The 19,303-nt window shown below is 46.1% G+C and overlaps 1 protein-coding gene across 2 annotated transcripts in view; it reads right to left on the bottom strand.

The window, feature by feature from the left end:
* MBNL3 (muscleblind like splicing regulator 3) overlaps nucleotides 1-17,209 on the bottom strand; it is a 690,269-nt gene extending 673,060 nt beyond the window's left edge. Inside the window, exon 1 of one of the 2 annotated variants that reach the window (XM_069612838.1) lies at nucleotides 16,890-17,209. The gene's annotated coding sequence lies outside the window, so the exon portion shown is untranslated. The remainder of the gene's footprint in view (nucleotides 1-16,889) is intronic. The other variant, XM_069612839.1, reaches the window with a different exon arrangement.
* Between the last annotated feature and the right edge of the window lie 2,094 nt (nucleotides 17,210-19,303).

Here is a 19,303-nt window from a genome sequence, read left to right as displayed (position 1 = left end):
TTTCTATGGGCAGCAAGTACCACCACTAGGCCTTCTGGGTAGAGACAAGGAGGCGTGGGCAGAAGATGGGCAGCCTGAAGACAGACACGCTCGCTACTGGACACATCGCCTGTGCACCCTTACCTCTCCCTGGTGTAGGTATGAGTGGGCAAAGAACATCCGAGGGGATACAGAACATATAGAAGAAACTCAAAGAGGGCTAGAGAGTCGAGTGATCCTACCACCATCAGATACCTCCAACTTCCCGACAAGGTGAACACCTCTCGCCAACACAGAAATCTGAATATATGACTCTTGAATGTCTATGGTGGGCAAAAAGGCATGGCCCACCCCTGTGAGGAAGCCATTGGCTAGTTCGAGTTGAGGGAAAACAACACAATGCAAACAGTCAAGCAATAAAAAGGTGAGGTCCAAAAAAGTACTTACAAAGGCTCTGCATATTTTTTCTGCTTGAAATCACTAAAATCATAGTGGTTGGGGCAGGGACAAGTGTGCTTATAATTCCTTAACACACCAATTGGGACATGTCAACTGCAGTTCACCTGCACTACACTGCATTAGTTATCCACCTAATGAAACCAAGATCACAGTTCAAGGCGTGGGCCTCATAGAAAAGGATTGGTATGGCCTTCTTTCTATCCACTACCGTGCGTGACTCCTCCTGCAGAACCTTTTAGCCATATGCACATCCAGATACAAACAAACTAGAGATAGAATCTTTCATTATCAGGATTATCCCTACCTCTGCATGTAAGACTGGGATAGGACGTCTTTTGATTTTACACAGCCTAAAAGAGCCCCTTGTTTACATTCTTTATGGTTCGGGTTAGACCTATGTCTGACCCCTTTTATGCATGTCTACATGAGCATCCACCTTCACAGCTCCCACCTTAGGCTGGCCAGATACCCAAGATGGCCGCTCTGATTGTATATCTCTATTGCAGGACTCTGGTGCGAGTCCACATCCATTAAGGTTTCCCCTAATTATCTTTTAAAGCATGGCTATTCTGGACAATCACAGGCTGCGTGTCTATCACGGTATACCCTTGGGTTCACCGCCTCAAATTTTCATTGTGTATACGTTGCTTCTGTACCTCATGTGCAGGCTCCCAAGCACTTTAAAGTGGGTGTAAAGCACCATAGAGCATTGTACAAATGTGAAAACAGAAGTTAAGGATAGCGATACATAATGGATAGCGATGGTCATTCTAATGGTTTATTAAAATAACAAATATATTTTTTATATCACGCTTCAAGCTGAACTCCAGTCTCTACGCACAGGGACAGGACAGCAAACCTGTGATGGTCAGCATTGTCTTGTTTTTAACATGAACGCGCGCCCCCGAGCTGTCCTCCAGTCCCCTTTTTTTTTATTAACGTCCATGGTGGTAGAAAAAGGGGACGAAAACTTCCAAGTGTTTTTTTTTTTTATTGAAACTGGCACATGGGCGTAGGCTGAGCCGAGAGGTGATCATAAAGCACAGTCTCCTGAAGTAACTGGCATGTATCCAGGAGCAGATGAGTCAACTCTTTCCAACTGGACCACCCTCAAATTACATTAGTGGTCATTCAAAAATTCTGCGCTCAAGTGTTTGAGTCTTGATGCTATTCAAGACACTGAGGCGCGTAGTATGGTTATCCCTCTCTCCCTTTAACTCAGAGCAGCAAAGATAAAGAACCAGGAACTAACTTACCCAGCAATTCTGGGTAAACCTGAGGTCCAGAAAAAACAACCATCATCATGTAAGGAGCACCAATCACAGTCCCGTTCCGCCTATGTATTCTCAGCCTTTGTCTGAGCATTGCTCTTTCTTCGATGTGACCAAACATACCCAAAGACAACTGTAACAATAAACTTACTAGACCTACTTTGCTTCATGATCTGACTCTCCAAAACAACTTCCTTTCCGATTCAGCAAGAAACATCATAAAGAAACTGTTAGTCCAGGGAAGGAGTGAAGAATCAAGCAACATCCAAGTCTAGCCAACAAGCTGAACATGATGAATTCAGTAAGCAGTGGAGAAAGTAGGAAACAGACTATGTTCGAAACACCAACCTAATCCATTCCTGCAGTGTCACAAGCCCATACCCTATGTTCCGTTAATTTGCTAATGTAAATTACTCTGTTGTAATTTACTTTGCCAAAAATCACTTTATTTGGGAAGTAAATATATATGTGTTTTAAGGGTTAAAAGGGTGGTGGGCGGAGGGGTGCTAGTGAGGGCTGCCAATTAAAAAATGGACACAAATTTGAAGTGGTTTTGGTCAAAGTAAATTACAACAGAGTCATTTACTTCGGAAAAACATCATAGAATCTATTGTAGATACTGTTTTACAGATGGATGGTTAATAATGCCTGCACTTGTGGTAATGGAATCCTGACTTTTAATCACAACAATTTGGAAAATCAGAATTCCATGGCAAGACAAGAGACTCCTATTATGCTAGCTTAAAGCCTACTTACCACCAATTAGGCTACCTGTTCGATTGGCCTGAATTTAAATTCTTAAACACGGATTCCCCAGAACTGTCTGCTGATTTTATAATGTCTTCCAAGCATGCTTCTAGTGAAAAAGCGTTCAAAGACATGTTGACTGTGCCCCAAAGAATGAATGTGGGCTATGGGCAGTTGATGTTCCCAAGATGGCTGATGTTGCAACTCGGCACCTCCTCAACTTTGGGGCACCTAACAACACATGATGTGTGTGTATCTGGGAAAGTGGGGTGTGATACCAACTGAATTTCTGTCTTAGTCCTCCTGGAAATATGAATTGACATCTCTTCCAGAGAAAATCTATTGTTATCAATATCCTGAGCTCTGACATATGAGATTATTTTGTATTTGTATTTTGTATTTCATTTATATAGCGCACCAAGCCCTTGGGCTTCTGGGCGCATTACTTTGGTTACATGGCAAGGTATTTACAATACATATAGTGGAGTATTACAAAACATTTCTTAGGGTTACATAGCAAAGATGTTTACAGAGATATTTACATTACATAGTATATACATGTAGTGGTTATATTTACAACAGTTGATGCCAGCTAAATTATACATCCAGGGTAAAGAGCCATGTTTTCATTTCCTTCCTAAAGCTGTAGAAGGTTGAGTCTACTCTCAGGGTTGAAGGCAGGGAGTTCCACAACTGGGCTGCCATTGTAGGACATCATGCAAAGAAACATTGCCAGTTTCACTAGTAGGGTCTTCAAGGACAGTTCTTATTATTGGGTCAATTTGAGAACAGGGCCAACCCCCTATTAACATCCCAAAGAGTAACCTATATAGGTTGGGGGCGTTTAAGCACTTAATAATAAGTAATTAGCAATACTAAAAGGAGCTTTCTCTTCTGGAAAACCTTCCAGGGTGGTTGGCTGGTATTGTGGATCTGTGTGCATTGATTGTTCTGTATGCTTTCCCTTCCACAGCTAAGTGGGACAGAAAGTTACCAATATGAGCAACACATCCTCCGAAGCAGACACCGGTCTTGCCAGGTTGCCCTGGAATATATAGAGCACGGCCATTCCTGGCATCCAGGACTCATTGATGACCTGGGCAGCATAACCTAAAGGCCGGGATTTCTCCAAGATTGCAGAAATCCACAATACCACTAGTTCCAATGATTCGGACTGAATCAGAGGAGGAGAATACCCAGAGGATCCTGAAGCAGAAAAGGGCTGAGGGGAGGAGGGACTGGGGAATCAGTGAAAAGTCCCCAATAGAGCTGGGAACCACACTAAAGTCATCCAAAAAGATGAGTGCACATCTATCACATCAAATCATATTTGTGCCTGAAAATATTCTTGGTATTGACACCAGTCGCTGTAGTCCAACAAATACCTTGCATTCCAATCTTTCACCGTATTTGTTAAGCTGGGAAGATAATCTGTTTGTATTTAAAAATGTCTTTGAAGCCAGAAGCGCCAGATTTATAAAGCTTTCCAAGAGCACCAACTAGTTTATATGAATTTCGAGCTCCTACGGATCCAAGTTTTCAAACTGTCATGAGCAGGCTACATCGGTCTCCCCAGCCTGAGCCGCTGGCATTTTATTGTATTGCCAGTCCTAGGGAGCAACCAAAAATCATTTGTCGACTCCAAGCATCCATGTGGTCTAACCTACCAGACATATCAGTCCTTGTTTCTTCCGTCAACGGAATTTCCTAGTCATAAGGGAGATTTCTATGCAAGAAGTGGATCTTGAATCTTTGAAGTATCAGTAATGAAGTGTCCTTGTATACATCACCTGAGTTGATGCCATAAGCAGAAATACAAGTCTGGCTTATTCCCTCAGAGAAACCATCTATTTCACCAAGAGAGACCTGAGCTATTTCTTGATCGCCTCAATTTTGGGGTTGGGCAGGCAGAGTGCAGTAGTTAAGTTATCCACTCTGAAAACCAGACACCTTAGGTGTTGAGATCGCTCTAGCTGAGATTCCACTCGATTTACCAAGAAACCTAAACTCAACAGCTGTGCTGCGGCTGTGTACTCTGGGCCTTCTTGCCTTGAGCCATGAAGATAATATTGTCCAAGTAAATAATTCAGCCACCCAGTTCACTCAGTGCAGTGACCAACAGCTTGTTGATCTTTGTGAAGCCCCATGGGGGGGAGGAATCCAGATGGGTCGGAAAGAAAACTGGAGAACCACCTGCGAAGTGGGAAAACTGGAATAGTTTGCTAAGTTCCCTTCAGATCGAGGTGCACCAAAAAGTCACCTCCTCTATCTTGAAGTGTCCATAACAGATCCATTTATTGAAGCCCCTAAGATTTATTATCGGTCAGACTTTCTGCTCCATTCTCACAAGGATAATATTCTTTATAAATGCAACCCTCTGTGGGAAGGAAGGGGTTTTTAAGCACTCTAAAGCTAGTGGCGCCAACTCGTAATGTATCTGCTGTTCCTACCCGGAGAAGGAAAGCTGCAGCAGAGGGTGGAATGGCTTTTCTGTTCCAAAACTGTGGAAGCCCTGGACCATTTCCAGGACACAGGGGGCGTAGAAATATTCTTCCATTCCTCCCAAAAGTGTGCCACTCTCCTGCCCACTTCTGGCACTTCACTGGTGCCTTAAATGTTCACCAGTTTTCATTGTAGGGTGATGTGTCGTTCCTCTGCCCCTGCCTTTTCCTCAGCCCCATGACAGGAAGAATGGGTTTGGTTGTCTTTGAGCCTGCAGGAAGCCAAAATAGGATTCATGCCCTTAGTGGAAACTATTCTTCAGACCCTGGAAACAGACAGACAACAGTTCCCTCTTGGCCTGGCCTTAATGAAAACTCTGGGCGCAATGACTCGCAATGACTCTTTTAATGGAGACCTGGTCCTTGTCGAGAGCATTACAAGTACCTACAGATCTACTGAACTTTTTAACAAAGTGTCTACAAAGAGAACCCCGTCTGCAGTGGGAGCCAATTCTGAGACCAGGAGGTCCACTATCTTTGAGTCCATGTGAAGATACTTCTTTTCCTATCGCCTGCATGGCACAGTCTGCACTGCAGAATACACGGGCTGTCCTTTGTGTTTCGCCAGCTAGGATCATCGGCTCTACTGGGCCGCAGCGACATGTCGAGTGGTCCTGTCATAAAATAAAGGGAACTAACCAAAAATAAGCACTGGCTCACGATCATAATTACAAAATAAAAATGGTACAATATTTAGTTTGGAAAATGTAGCTCAAGTTAGACCTTTATACAGGGGTCAAGTCCTAAAACAAATGTGGGGGGACTCATTAACATACCAATGGAATGTGACATCACCAGAAATTAGCATAGCTAGGTGCCCTCTGGAAAAAAATGGGGGGACTCCTTAAAAAAGTGGGGGGACTCTGTCCATCCGCAAATACCCTCGACTTGAGCCCTTTTGGGAGGTTGCATGGCCCCCAGTTTGTTCTGCAGCCACTTCCGAGACATTCCAGAATTGACAGAGTGGTGGCTGGTGGTGCAGGTAGGGAGGGTGAAATTGTAGGTTGGGTCTAGTCTTGAGTTAAGGATTTCGTAATCCTCAACCCAAGTACGTGGCTGAGGCCGCAGGAGCCAGGTAGAGTCGAAACCTGGGGGCGACTGCAGGGCTTAGATTTACTCAGCAGAGCACAGGACCTCCCATGAGTGGGCCTCAATAAGTGGTACTACTCATTTCTCCAAGGGTGGAAGTAATGAATTCACCAGTATCACGAGTGCTCCTGCACTACATCAGTGTGCTGCACATAGTGGTGTCTATGCACCATTTGCACTAGGGCCTGATTCACAGAAGCTTTTTATAATGGTGCAATCCCATAGGAAAACGCTCTGAGATGTACCAAAACGTCTTGAATGGGACTTTCCCGTGTTCGCACTCTGAAACACTGGTGTATGAGCACGATACAAATGAAATAACATATCATGTTAAAGCATTTGTGTACATCAGGCCCTAAATATACTGGTATCCCAATAGTATGAATCAGAGGATGTGGACCAACGGGCTACTTGCCGCCCGCGATTCTGTTCTTCCAGGGTGTCTTTCCTGCATTGGACCACTCCGAGCAGAGTTCACGTGCAAGGGCAGTGAATGCGCCATTGCGCAGCGCTTCATCTCGCGCGCGGCGCGGCCGGGCAAAGTGACCTTCAGCAGCCATTCGGCCGATGCCGGAGAACAAACGCGGAGCCTGCCCCGCATCACAGCTCATCCTTGCTCTCAAAAAGGGTCTTTTATCCCAAGTGCAAGTTAGCAGTTCCAGGCAGTATGCCCGCACCTGGCCTCATGTTCTGCTTGCAATTAACGGCATCGCCCACTCCAATGTGTAAGGACCCCGCAGTTTCGTTGCGAAACCTGGCATGGCGCAGCATCATTCGGCGACAGGCTGGCCCCTCGGCGACCCCCAGGCCCACTCAGGGCAGGCTCGCACATCCCGAAAGCAAGGTCTGCCCGGGCAAAAGATACCAAAGAAGCGAGTAACACATTTAATATAAATAAAGCAAACGATGTTTTTTTTTAAATCGAAGCACTTGGGTGAATACGGTTTTATTTGAACCCGTCCACGCCCATTCCTTCCTGAAATAATCGATGCAAGGAGTGCTGTTTGTTAATCGCCGACGATCACAGCCTTGATGCGGTGACCTTCCAGGAGTTGCATCGCCCACCCCAGGGGAGCAGGTTGGCCGCTTGCACGAGTAGAGCGCACAGAGCCACGCCTAGGGCGCTTTCCAGCGCGCTCTCATCGCCTGGCCTCGCAGCTGAGAGAATGTTTAGGGGAACACAGTGAGAGCACAGCTGGCATCCACACGTGAGGCACGTGAGGGGCTGGGCGTGGTGCGGGCATGCACGGGAGAGAGAGATTACTACTGCGCTGTTTCTGCTGCGCTTGCACTTCACATAGAGCTGCTACAGGGATTAGTGGCGCGCGGACAGAGCCACAGGTGAGACACTTCTGCCATCAGCAGCCCCCAAGATCTCAGTTCAGCTAGCAGGCCCAGCTAAAGATGTGTGGTGGCCCGTTACAACATGATGGCGCCTCCCTCCACACCTTGCTCGAGCGGAAAACAGTCTGAGGCACCCATGGAGTGCAAACGTTATAATGCATACTAAGAAATACAGCGGGGTTATCACAAGACCGCCAGCCAGCAGGGAGCTGAAACACTAAATACGCACCAAAAAGCTACAAATCCGTCTTTGTCAGTAAGTGGCTGATGTGGAGGATCCAGTGTTCAATGACAACGAGGTGATAACACTTCTGTATACATGGGGCCGTTGATGGGGAGCCTGCGAGGCCCCTAATGGGCTGAAAAAGTTGAAAGGCCCGCAGGCCGTCCCTGCCAGCTAGATGTGCCCTGCATGTTCATGTGCAAACAAAATCACTGTGCTTGGGTCTAAGGGTAACCAAACAGGCTGCTCATTTGGATCCACTTTACTGTATGGCCTCATTATAAATGCAGAGGTCACTGTAAACAGCGCCATTTTAAATAGGTCCGACTTTTATAATGCAGTCTAATTAGCGGAATGGCCTGGGATCACTTGGAATGTTCAGTGCATGGCTTACACATAATGTAGTGCACGGGGTAAATAACACGTGTGTACACCATTCAGTCATTGGTGCTGTACATCTCGCACGTGGTGGTAACTCATGTTTAGGTGGTGTTGTACTGTCCTGGTCCTTATGAAGGGCCCGCGTCACGCTGCAGCCTCGTGTTATGCTCTCCTGGATGGCGCTGAGGGTATCGCTGGCCCTTCACTTGTATCATTGCCGTGTCCACCATTCATTGTCTGAACAAATCGATTTACAAATAAAGCGCTTCATTGCGCAATGCTACCCCGCCTAGGCGCTGTGATAGCAGCCGCTAATATTAATACACAATGTAATGTGCCCATGTGTGTACCTGCTTAGAAGAGGGTTTCCAAACTTGCAATGTACACGTTTGCCCCATGTCAGAGGCAAAGATCTGTGGGCTATCCTGAACCAGGTATGTACAGTAGAGCGTGCCGCAGGGCATCTTTAAAAAAGGCTGCAACAACATATACCAAACATTCCCCCCCCCTCCTGCCCCCAGGGTCGCCGCAAGCCCCCAAGATCACTCGCCATTAGTAACTGTAAGGAGGGGCACCCCTGCAGCCCTTGGTAGATATTCTGAAAGTGTCAATAATCACAGGAGTTTCTGAATTGTACCCTCCTATGGTGGCATGTTGTTGGTAGTTGTATATGGTGTGGGACGGTTGCTTGGACGTGCTGGTCGTTTTATGTGGACGCAGGGATCTGTCTCTGATACGTTTCATCATGTCAGATGCCCCCTCTACCCCCTAAGAAGGTGGTGGGCAATCCCATATGGATCGTGTCAGTCCCTCTTGGGTAGTCTATGTTGCCCCAATGCCATAAAGATCCCTTCTCTTAACCCCATTCTGGGAAGTGGTTATGGGCGAAGGTGGCAATCAAAATCTGGCACTGTGCTGCTCAGTGTCACAGAAGTTATGATGGGCGACCACCCAACACGCATGCAAGCCCCTTCTTTCCGAGCCTGGGCCATCTTTCCTTGTTCCTGTGCAGGATCAGCAGAGCACAGAGACCCTTATAAGAAGGGACACACTTAGTATGCAGCATTCCCTTAACTCATTTGGGACAATGAAATCAAGCCCATACATGACGTGTGACTCCAAGGCAGAGTTCACACCCACACGTGTGCTGATGATACCCAGGTTATTGTTAGGTAAAGTGATGGCCTGGCAGCGAGCCATGCCAAGAACCAGGGGCCAGCTTAAAGCAACAGCAGAATGGATCAGCCACTGCTGGCTAGGTCTGCATCACTGTGTACTAAGGCCGAGTCACTTCTACTCTTTCCAGGGCATGCGGGCATAACACCATCCCCCACTGTAATCGACCAATTTGTTAAGCATCATGTATTTTGCCAAAAATCAAACTAGTGTCTACTTCTGGAGCAGATACACAATCCGAGTCGTGATTTCCAATATCCCCTTGCAGATCTATCGCTCCCAAGCTTTCAGTGATGCTCGTGTGCCCAGCATCTACCTCAGCAAAGGGCTGAAGCGTCAAAGCATCAAACATTCTCATCTATTCCTAATGTTAATATCTTGTACGTTGAGTGCACAGATAAAACGTATCTTATGCCAAGTACTGCCTGATGTAAGATGGTCACTTTTATATTGGTTCAATAAGGCCTTGATTTAGTGGTTATGTGGGCCCACAAACATTTCTGAGCATTTGGACAATTGTTATGTGAAACAGAAATAGCAGACCATTACTCTGGTTTATTGCAGAACGTTGACAGGGAGACATAAGATCTGCATAGGCACTTTAGTTTTTAGACATCTCCCATGTGGTAGCTTGTCTTCATCCTCTTAGATGGGTGACCACCACACCCAGACTCAAAATTAAAAGTGAGACTTAACCAAGCACGAGTAAAGGATTAACAAAGGCTCACGTTTGCTACACCAATCCATAAGCACCGTTACATTCTCCCAATTATTTCCCTGCTTCCCACTGAATCACTGCTCAATTTCGCAAACACTTTAAGTCATCATCCAGCCCCCACAGCACACCAGTACAACATTTTAAAAAGGCATCACAAAAAATGTGCTCAGCCCTCTGAAATGATTTGGACCGACTAAACAGAACCCTCTCAAGATTGCATTCCTTCAAAAGAATCGGAGGACCGTTCTGTTTTGGGAAACCAAGCCCTTGATGATCAGTTTCCAGAGGCCCCTACCCCTCGCCCCAGATTTCCAAAGAGCCCAACGGCAGATGATGAAAGACATGGAGATTGCACCCTAAGCCTTCAGACCAGAAGATTGCTCAAATGCAGAAGATGAACACCAACCCATTAAACCCAACTATGTCTAGACCCAAAGTCTTCAGTGCCACACTGCTTCCCACCTCACTTAAGAAAACCCCCTTGACCATGACCATTTTACAGAACAAAGCATCCAAGCTCCATAACCTTAATCTACTGATCACTCATGTATTATAATTATAATTGTTTTTTTATAACATGCTTAGTACCAGAGTTTGGTTTCTAAGCACGGGATCGGGATTCGAACCTGTGTTTTGCGCTTCATTGTATTCCCTCCATTAAGATCATTTTAGAACCCTCTTCTTTTCTAACTCCTGCAATGACATGAAAGTGCCAAGAGGCTGCAATCCATTATGATAGCTACGCAATGGAGGTTTCTATCACATAACATGACCCTTCTTCAGCGACCAAAGTGCTGTTCCATGCCTTATGGCAACTGAAACACAACCCACAAAGAGAGGTCTTTCTTGCAGAAACGTCCCCCAATTAAGGCATGCTGCTTGGGTTGGATAAGTAGGTGCTAGTCTTGAAGGACAGGTTTGAGGTTGATCAGAGTGATTAATCGTGTTGGATAAAAACAATGACCGCTCATGATAAGCCAGCAAAGAACTGTTATAGTGTCTTCAAAGTGTTGTGCATATTATAGTAAACCAGTTGAGCTTTTTAAAACTATGTGAGATGTGTCCCCAACTCTAATAATAAGCCTGAAGGCTGCATGTGAGAAAACTGAGTTATAGTTAACAAATACCAATCACTTTCACTACCATGTACTCCACCTATGATTTATCTGTTTTCTACTGTTCACCATTTATTTTGGCTCAAGCGCCTTGATACCCAGGATTCAGGCGTTACATAAATGCAAACAAAAATAATAATAAGTTAAGCGCATTGCCATGCTCCAGTCTGGTATTACTGAAAGTGGAGGCAACAATGGTTTTACATTGTGCACTGAGTGGCAAGATAAACGTGTTCGACATGGCCCAAGTAGTCTGTCTATTTTACTATATGAACCTATCATTATTTGCTTTGAATGCAACAGCCCACTTCTCAACTACAACTGACCCATCTGCCTAAATTAAGAAATAGTTTTGTTTGCAACGGCCTAACCGGGTCATTAGATTGCCGCCAGATATGCCCCACTAACTGCGAGTGACTCATAGACATTTGGGTGATTGTTGGGGTATGTGGCAGTAACAGTACTGTGCGATATGCCTGTATGTCAACATAGACTCTGTGCTGCCGCCAAGGACTTTAGATAAACATTAACAAAGAAGGGAAGTTATGAGTTTCAAGAGGACCTAAAAAGAAAAAGAAGCTAGTTTGAGGCTAGTCGAATCTTGAAGTAATAAAAAGGAGTAGGTCAAATCTCATTCCCCTGAGCTAAAAGGCCCCAATAAAATCATAAAGACCATGGTCTTCAATGCTGCAGAAAGGACTAGCTAAATGGATATAACCATGCCCACAGGATTCCCAAATACCATGACATCAGGCTATAAAGTCTTCATTACACACACCTCATCTTGAGCATCACATTCTGCGTGAACAGATCCAAAGGGATTTCAATGTGGTATTGATTTGTCAGGTGATCAGTAAGATCCATCGCTTGGATTTTACTGACCGATGGGAATTTTGATGGACTGTCCTTGTCCTGATGTGCGCTTGGAGCTGTTAATGCACAAGATGACTCCTGCTACTTAAAGCCCCATTGTATTGCTGTCCCTAGCAGTAGCTTCAGCTAGGGACAGAATGACTCAACGGGTCAAGTGCAGTGTTGCATGGCCAATGCACTCATTCATCAACCTACAGCCAGCGTTGGTCATTGGGACATATTTTCCCAGATCTGGCTAAAAATTTCTCTCTGGATCCCAGAAATCCATTTGCACCCTTTTAAAATGTTTTTATTTGGTATTGTTGACAAAGCTAGGATTCAAGCCCATGTGGTCAGGGAACCGATGTCGTCCGGACCACAATCGAAAGACTTAGTCACAAGATCACTTGAATGTCTGGTCAGTACACCTGGGAATATGCCTGTTAGGATTATACTCAGCAGAAAATATTTGAGTTCATCTTTTGAAGGTTTAAAAAGGGGGCATGTTTTAAATTTAGCTTGCAACATTATAGCAAAAGCTCCTCCCCTCTTGGGTTATTTTGCAGGTGTTAATAATTCATCTCCTGAAAGGTAAAAGGGTTTATTCATGGGGAGGCTGAGAAAAATATGTCGAGTTTCCCCTGAACAACCTCTTCCCCCTCCCCCCACTGCTGGTGGGATCGTACAGTTAATAGTTCCATTTCCAGCACTATGCCTAGCTGTGCCTGGCTAAAAGGCTGCAATCACTACCAAATGAGCCATATATCTGGACTGGCACGAGGACACCTGGCACAATAGGAGATATGCTACAAGGTCGCCTTTCTAAAGGAAAATGTGTTTAATTACGCTGCAGTCTTCTGCAGTGATCTATGGGAACAAGAGCTTCTATTTATGACTTGGAATTCTGAAGTTGGCCTTTAGATTGTCAATAGATAACATGTTTAGGTGAAAAGTAGCCACCTAACCAGCTTTACGGGACAGAGGCATGAAGAGAGTTACAAGTAGACTCTGATTCCTCCCTTAGACTGCCTAGGTAAGGTGGTCATGTGGTGAACTATTGGGGCAGCAGACTGGCATGGTTCGCATGCCAGCTGCTATGTTGCCAAAATGCAAGAGGGGCTAGTTCGGGCCTTCTCGTCTTCTTTCACCGTTTGGTCTCCAAACTTCCACTGTCCTTATTGCTTTCACAAACATGCCTCAGGCAGGTTCTGACGGCATGCTTCATGAATCTATCCATTCTCTCTTCCGCTGCGTGTGCTTACCCACCCCGAAGGCCTTACAGACTCTTCCCAGCTTTCCAACTATAGCTCTCCGTCTAACTAACTGCTGCCGAGCTCCCCGGCAGAGGCGTAGACAGTGTAGGGCATGAGTGGGCAAAGTCCACCAAAAACCTGTAACTGCCCACTCAACAGCGGTGTGGGCATTTACAGGTGCTAATGTCACTGCAGTGGGCTCAACTACATTCGCTTCAGGCCCCACTTGTTAGACAATCCTGGCTACGCCTCTGCTCCCCGTTATCCCTAAAAAACCCCAGCCTTTATCGCTCCTGCTTTGAGCACCGAGACAGTTTACTACCATTCCTTTCATATATCCTTAGCGAGGTAGAGCGGTGAACCCTGCGCAGGGATCTCCACCCCATTGATCCAATCCTTTTCTGGGTTAAACTCGCCATGACCGAGATATTTACCAGTGGAAGAAAAAAAACTGCATATTTCTTTGGGGGGGTCTGGTGGTGAGGCCTGCTTATAGGAGAGGTCAGATTTTGCTGAGAGACAACATGAAATGCGAGCTGCCTCTCCTCACAATCTGATTAATGGCCAGAAAATGACAGGCGGTGGGAACGGGAGCCCCTCCTCCAGAAAAATCACCGTTTTACACTGCACACAGTTCCGAGTGCTCTCAAAATGAACTGTCATGCACCCAAACATGTACACCAAGTAAGGCACAATCCGGGATTTGGGCTGGACCACAAGATGGCAAAAAGGCAGCTGAGAATTTAAGTCAGGACAACAGAAATACGAAGAAAGAACTCGAAGCAGTAAGCCACCGCTGTAGGGAATCTACATCAACAACCAACTTCAATCTCCCTTAAAAAAAAAAGCTTCAGCGATTGGTTTTGTTGGCGGGTGCTTTGTATCTGGAAGGCCGAGTTCCTGAAATGCGTCATCAGCAGCACGAATCTTGCCCGCAGTGAGGAGAAAGCATCCCGAGGAACATTTTGTGTGAGGTGCACAACGTTGTCAAATAGAAGCGGAGTAGGGATCAACACTAGGCGGTCTATTATGGCAACCTACAAAAAAACGCAACTTCGGAGCTCCCATTCTCACCATTACTGGGCGTGTTGCATTTTAAGAGCAGACGCTGCTCAAATGTGTTCTATATCATAGTATCGGGTATATCTTGTTCCCGGTCACGCAAAGCGTTTGATAGGGGCTGGGACATTAGGATCACTAGAATCCAAACTCTGAACCAAAGCCACACAGCTCGAGCTCATGCTGCGAACCCAGAGTAGGGTTTTCACGCTCTGCTATAACACTCCAATCCTGATATGTTATGTTGCGTGCGTGTGCATATCACATTACCCACACATGCCTCATTCCTACACAACTCTATTCCCTGCAGGCCAGTCTGTGCCCCATTAATCCAGTCTGCATCGCCCCCCTCTTCACTCTGGTTTTTACATTGAAAGATCCCATTAATACTGCCACCAGGCCTTGCCCCTTCCCCGGACAGTGAAAACCTCTCTCTTCTGCAATGAGGTATGCCAGAAGCATTGACAAGCCCTTTCTACTCTGCCCCGCCCTGCAGCTCCTTGCAACCATCCACAGCTATACCCAGACAGTGGCAGAATCTCTCATAAGGAAATTCATTTTTTATTACTTTATCATATTAATAACTTGTTATATGTTCTGCTGTGAAAGTGTCAACGCTTAAAAATCCTAAGTAGGATGGAAGGGTCAGTACCCGTGGGGAGTGGGGGGGGGGTCAAACGACTAACTGCTTTATGCACACATGATTTGGCAACAGGGGCATTAACCCACTGAGCTCCCGCACCTCAATCGTTTTTCGCTGAAACTGTATTCGAATTGATACTAAAATGTTACCCAACCTAGTAAGTGGAATTACAGAACAAAGGCAATTGTAGGTTACGGGTTGTGTGGGGGCTGCAATAGACATACACTCATTCAATTTGACACGTGTCTCGTGATAATTAATTTATGACCTTAGATATAATGTCTTCCCACTAGTTACCTCAGAGAAAAGTCATATGGCTCCATAGGGGGATTACATCTGGAGCTAATTGGGTCACTTCTAAAACTCTTCCTCCCTGCGCCTAATTAGTTTCTGATCAAAGTAGTTCATCATCCGGGCACTTGTAATCAGATCGACTCCTGTCACTGCCCGCCATTTGCCCATCTCTGAGTAGCAGGATGTGCAGCCGAAAGCTGGACCTCAATATTCCAGACAACGGACAGTCTTCCAGACTCTGGCACGAGTGGGAGTGGGCAGCACACAGCTGGGCAGAGGTGGGAACCCCAGCCGGGGTGCCTCGTGCTCGGAATGCCTGTGCGGTGCAGGCGGGGCTCGGTGCCCAGGGCTCCCCCTATACGCGTTTCTCTCAGTTAAGCGTGGAATGAGCAACGTTTGAAGAATGCTACTTAGTAAACATTACCTTTCCTGGGCTGGGGCTCTTTGTCTCCAGGCAGACTACAGTGCAGTAACACAGGCGCACCCACTGCGCATGCGCTACGTGCGAGGGCAATGCAACCTCTCCAGTTACAGTAATATTCGCAGAGCCGCGCATGTAGTTTATGCTGGTATTTACAAAGCGCTTGAGAACTGGAGACTACAATGGCACTCCGTTATTAGCATAGGGGCACATATGTACATTACTTTGCGAGACTCCAGCCGAACTCCCATTTCGCAAGTGTCTTAAAGTTGAATAAGCGGCCCAAGAAGCACCTCCCACCCCCACTCTACCGCAAACGTCACATTCGAAAGTTGGAAAGTGAATTCAGGTCCAAATAGATTTGACCTTCCACTGGAAACAAACGGTCCGTCATTTTTTTAATGGAGACGAAAAAGCAATTCATACAAAATGGTAAACTCGGAGTGCAGATGTTTTGAATCCTATCCGCGTGAGAGAATGGCGTGTTTAACAATTCTATTCAAGGAGTAACATGGAATACAAACATATCTATTTGAAGCCAAATGGTTTATCAGAGACGTGTGTGCTGAGCACAGTGAAATATAGCATGGAAGCAATGGTGTATTGTAAATTAGAACATGAAAACAATGCCTCGACGAGCAGGGCTATACATCCCTAGAAAGGTAAATGCAAGTAAAAAGTTTGGAATTACCATCAAAGTACATTTTTAGCAACTGGACTAAAGACAACAGAAGCTCAAAGAAGAGTACGTTTTAATTTCTCAAGACCAGGCATGCCATTTCTGCATTTAGGAGGGAGAATTCCACTTTTAGGGGCAATCTTCATATTTCTCAATACTCAAAAAACGTCTCACTTGTCGACTGGGCAATAAACAAGTCGCCTTATCCCTCCAGCAAACATCTTCCACGGGCGTTTTTCAAAATGCTGCCAGTCATGGGTAAAATCGCCTATGAGTGCAAACTTGCCGTTCGCATTATTTAACAGTACATCATGAAACAAGCCGCTGGTTTCTAATCAGGCGCGTGATTTTACCAGGGATAATATGAAATAAGGGCATGACATTGAAGGAAACGAGGCATCTCGCAAGGTTCTGCGCGAGCGGGGACACCGCACATGGCTCTGAAGCCCCCGTGTATTGCTGCGGGGGTCGGGGTGGAAACGTGGCACCCGCGGGATGCGGTGCGAATCAGATTTCTGCTGTTTAAATGCCGAGCTCTCGAGAATGACAACGCTGTAACTCCGGCGTACCGCACTGTGCCGGATCTGCATGCCGAAAATGATATCCCTGCACAACCCCAGCAAAGCAATAGATCGCGTATTTCACCTCGCAACATTTAAGACTCTACAATAACCTACAATCTTACCTTATGCGTGTCTTGCGGGTGGCAAGAAGCAGCAGCAGCGAAGGGGCCGGACTCTCAGCTGCAGCAGCAGCATGCCATGTGTTAGCTGCAGAAGCAGAAGCAGCACTAAGCGAGCTGGACAAAGTGCTGGTGCGGTTTTAACATGGGTGAATAATGAATGCCGCCATCTTAAGCCCAGGCTGCTGCGATGATTAGATATAACCAAATTAAAACACGCCCCATGTACATAACTTCATTGCTGGGACGTGCAGGCGGGCTCAAACTATGCAGCTCCGGGGTGCGACATGTCAACCAGGGACGGGGAAGTCACCCCCTTGCCGAAGTGAAAAGCAAACCTTTCTGTTTTTCACGCGATATTTTTTCTCAGCGCCCCCCACAGCCCTGTTGCATATATGGGTGTGGCTCGCGTAAAATTTGCCCCCGTCTCTTCTCTTGAAGTTACCATGATTAAGCAGTATTTGGTCGTTGCCTCCCTCCGCTTCACTCACATGGTACGTTCCACACAGAGAACACCTAATGGCCTTCAAGATCTATGCCGTATGCTGCAGCTCAGTCTGGCTGCTGCCATAGCAACCTAGCTAAAACCTTACTAGTCTGGCTAACTAAATCTATCAATACGCTAAGGTGAGTCAACAAAACAAGTTACCCAAACAAATGCAGCCGTGCCTGGATAAACGACAGTCGGACATGCAGTGTGCTCCCCTGTCAAACAATATTGTTTACATAGAATGAGGTTGTGTACGCAAATATATCAGACGTACAGTAGACAGCACGAGTGAGCCATTAATTTCACTTTCATATCTCACACGGGTCCTGCTGATGAATAATTAATCACACTTATTACAAGACTACTAACGCCAAGAAAGAATCAGATGGACAAAGTAGCATAGAAGAGCTCTTATTTTTCAGGCAGGAAAGACATCTTGCACCTTCTCTTTTGATATACATTATCTTCAGTTCTCAGAACAATCTACCTGCCTACATGACTATCGATCTGTACAAAACACATGTGTATTTTACTGTGCATGCTCTGTTTAACACAGTGTCACATACTAAAAATCCTCTTTCAGATTGCGTTGTAACAAAATATGCATTCTTTCTTTCAGTAAAAAGCCCTGCCACAGTTGTGACAACATGTCAGTGTTTTAGCAATACTCCCATTTGCTCCACGTTCCTGGACTCGAATCGCCTATCTCTGCTTTAATGTAGATGCTCATGTGTAAGTGCTTATTAAAAACAGTTTTCTTTATGGTCTGTGGGTTTAGCGTCTGCTGAGAAGATCTTTGTCTAACCTGCAGGTCATAAGCTTGCATCCCAGAAGGGCCAACTCAGCCTTCCATCTTTTAGAGACTGATAATATGGGAATTGTTGCACCGTCGGTTATTGTAATGGTAGTAATTGTTTATTTGTAAAGCGCTTATACACAAGTGAAGTGCTTCAAGGCGGGAAGGGAACAAGGCAATGTCACTCTTAGGCCTTGAAGATTCCGAATGATATAACAACAATAACTAGCATACTAGGCCAGAGGCATAAATACCAGTAGGCATAAATACTAGTGAAGTGGGGGCGGGGGGTAGGAACATACAGATCAATAAATTACAGTACTGGTCTGGCGAGCGTTTCAGATTGCTTGGTGGTTGGTCATCCAGTGCACCTATGCATGAGTATTTCAAGCCCGACCAGGCTTGGGAGGGGAGACAGAGGGAGGACTGGACAGACAGACTTGCTAGGCCTAGAACATTCAAGGTCGTGTAAGTGCGCAGAACAGGAACTGTGATGGAGGTGGAGGGGGACAAGTGCCCCCAGTCCAGCAGGCGCCAGGGTTAAGTGCAGAGTGTTTGCCTCTATCATGGAACATATTGCAGTAGTGCCAGGCAGAGTGCAGAGGCCCAAAGGCAAGTGCAGGACTGGCAGGGGAGCCTGGGACCTGTGAAGGTCTGGAGGGGCACCAGGCAACCAGTCAGCTAACTGAGCAGGTTGGGGAAGAGACAGAGGGAGGGAAACAATCGAAGAGAAGGAGGTTAGCTGGGTAGAGGGAGAAAGAAACAGGAAGAGAAGAGGAAGGTCTTGAGGAGTTTCCGGAACTTGATGAGGTTCAGCTCAAGACCGAGAGAGGTAGGTAGGCTGTTCCATAGGGGGCACCTTGAGAGGATAGATATCTACCCCAAATCTCTGTTTGGAGAAACAGCTTACCTGCAGATAGCTGGAGGAGGCTGAACAGAGGGCTCTAGAAGGAGAGTATTTGGCAAGAGAGCATTGTAGATAGTAAGGGGCCCGGCCCCAGAAAGCCTTGTGGACTATACAGAGGGTCGTGAACTTGATCCTTGCAGCCATGGGGAGCCAGTGAACAGATTTCAGCGCCAGAGATTTGCGGTCCCTGAGATTGAGTCCAAGGATAAGTCTTGCGGTTCTGT

Source organism: Ambystoma mexicanum, chromosome 5p (assembly GCF_040938575.1).
Source record: "Ambystoma mexicanum isolate Mex_15411 chromosome 5p, UKY_AmexF1_1, whole genome shotgun sequence".
Taxonomy (NCBI): domain Eukaryota; kingdom Metazoa; phylum Chordata; class Amphibia; order Caudata; family Ambystomatidae; genus Ambystoma; species Ambystoma mexicanum.
Note: the sequence above shows the minus strand (reverse complement) of the source record. Positions and strands in the feature narration are given on the sequence as shown.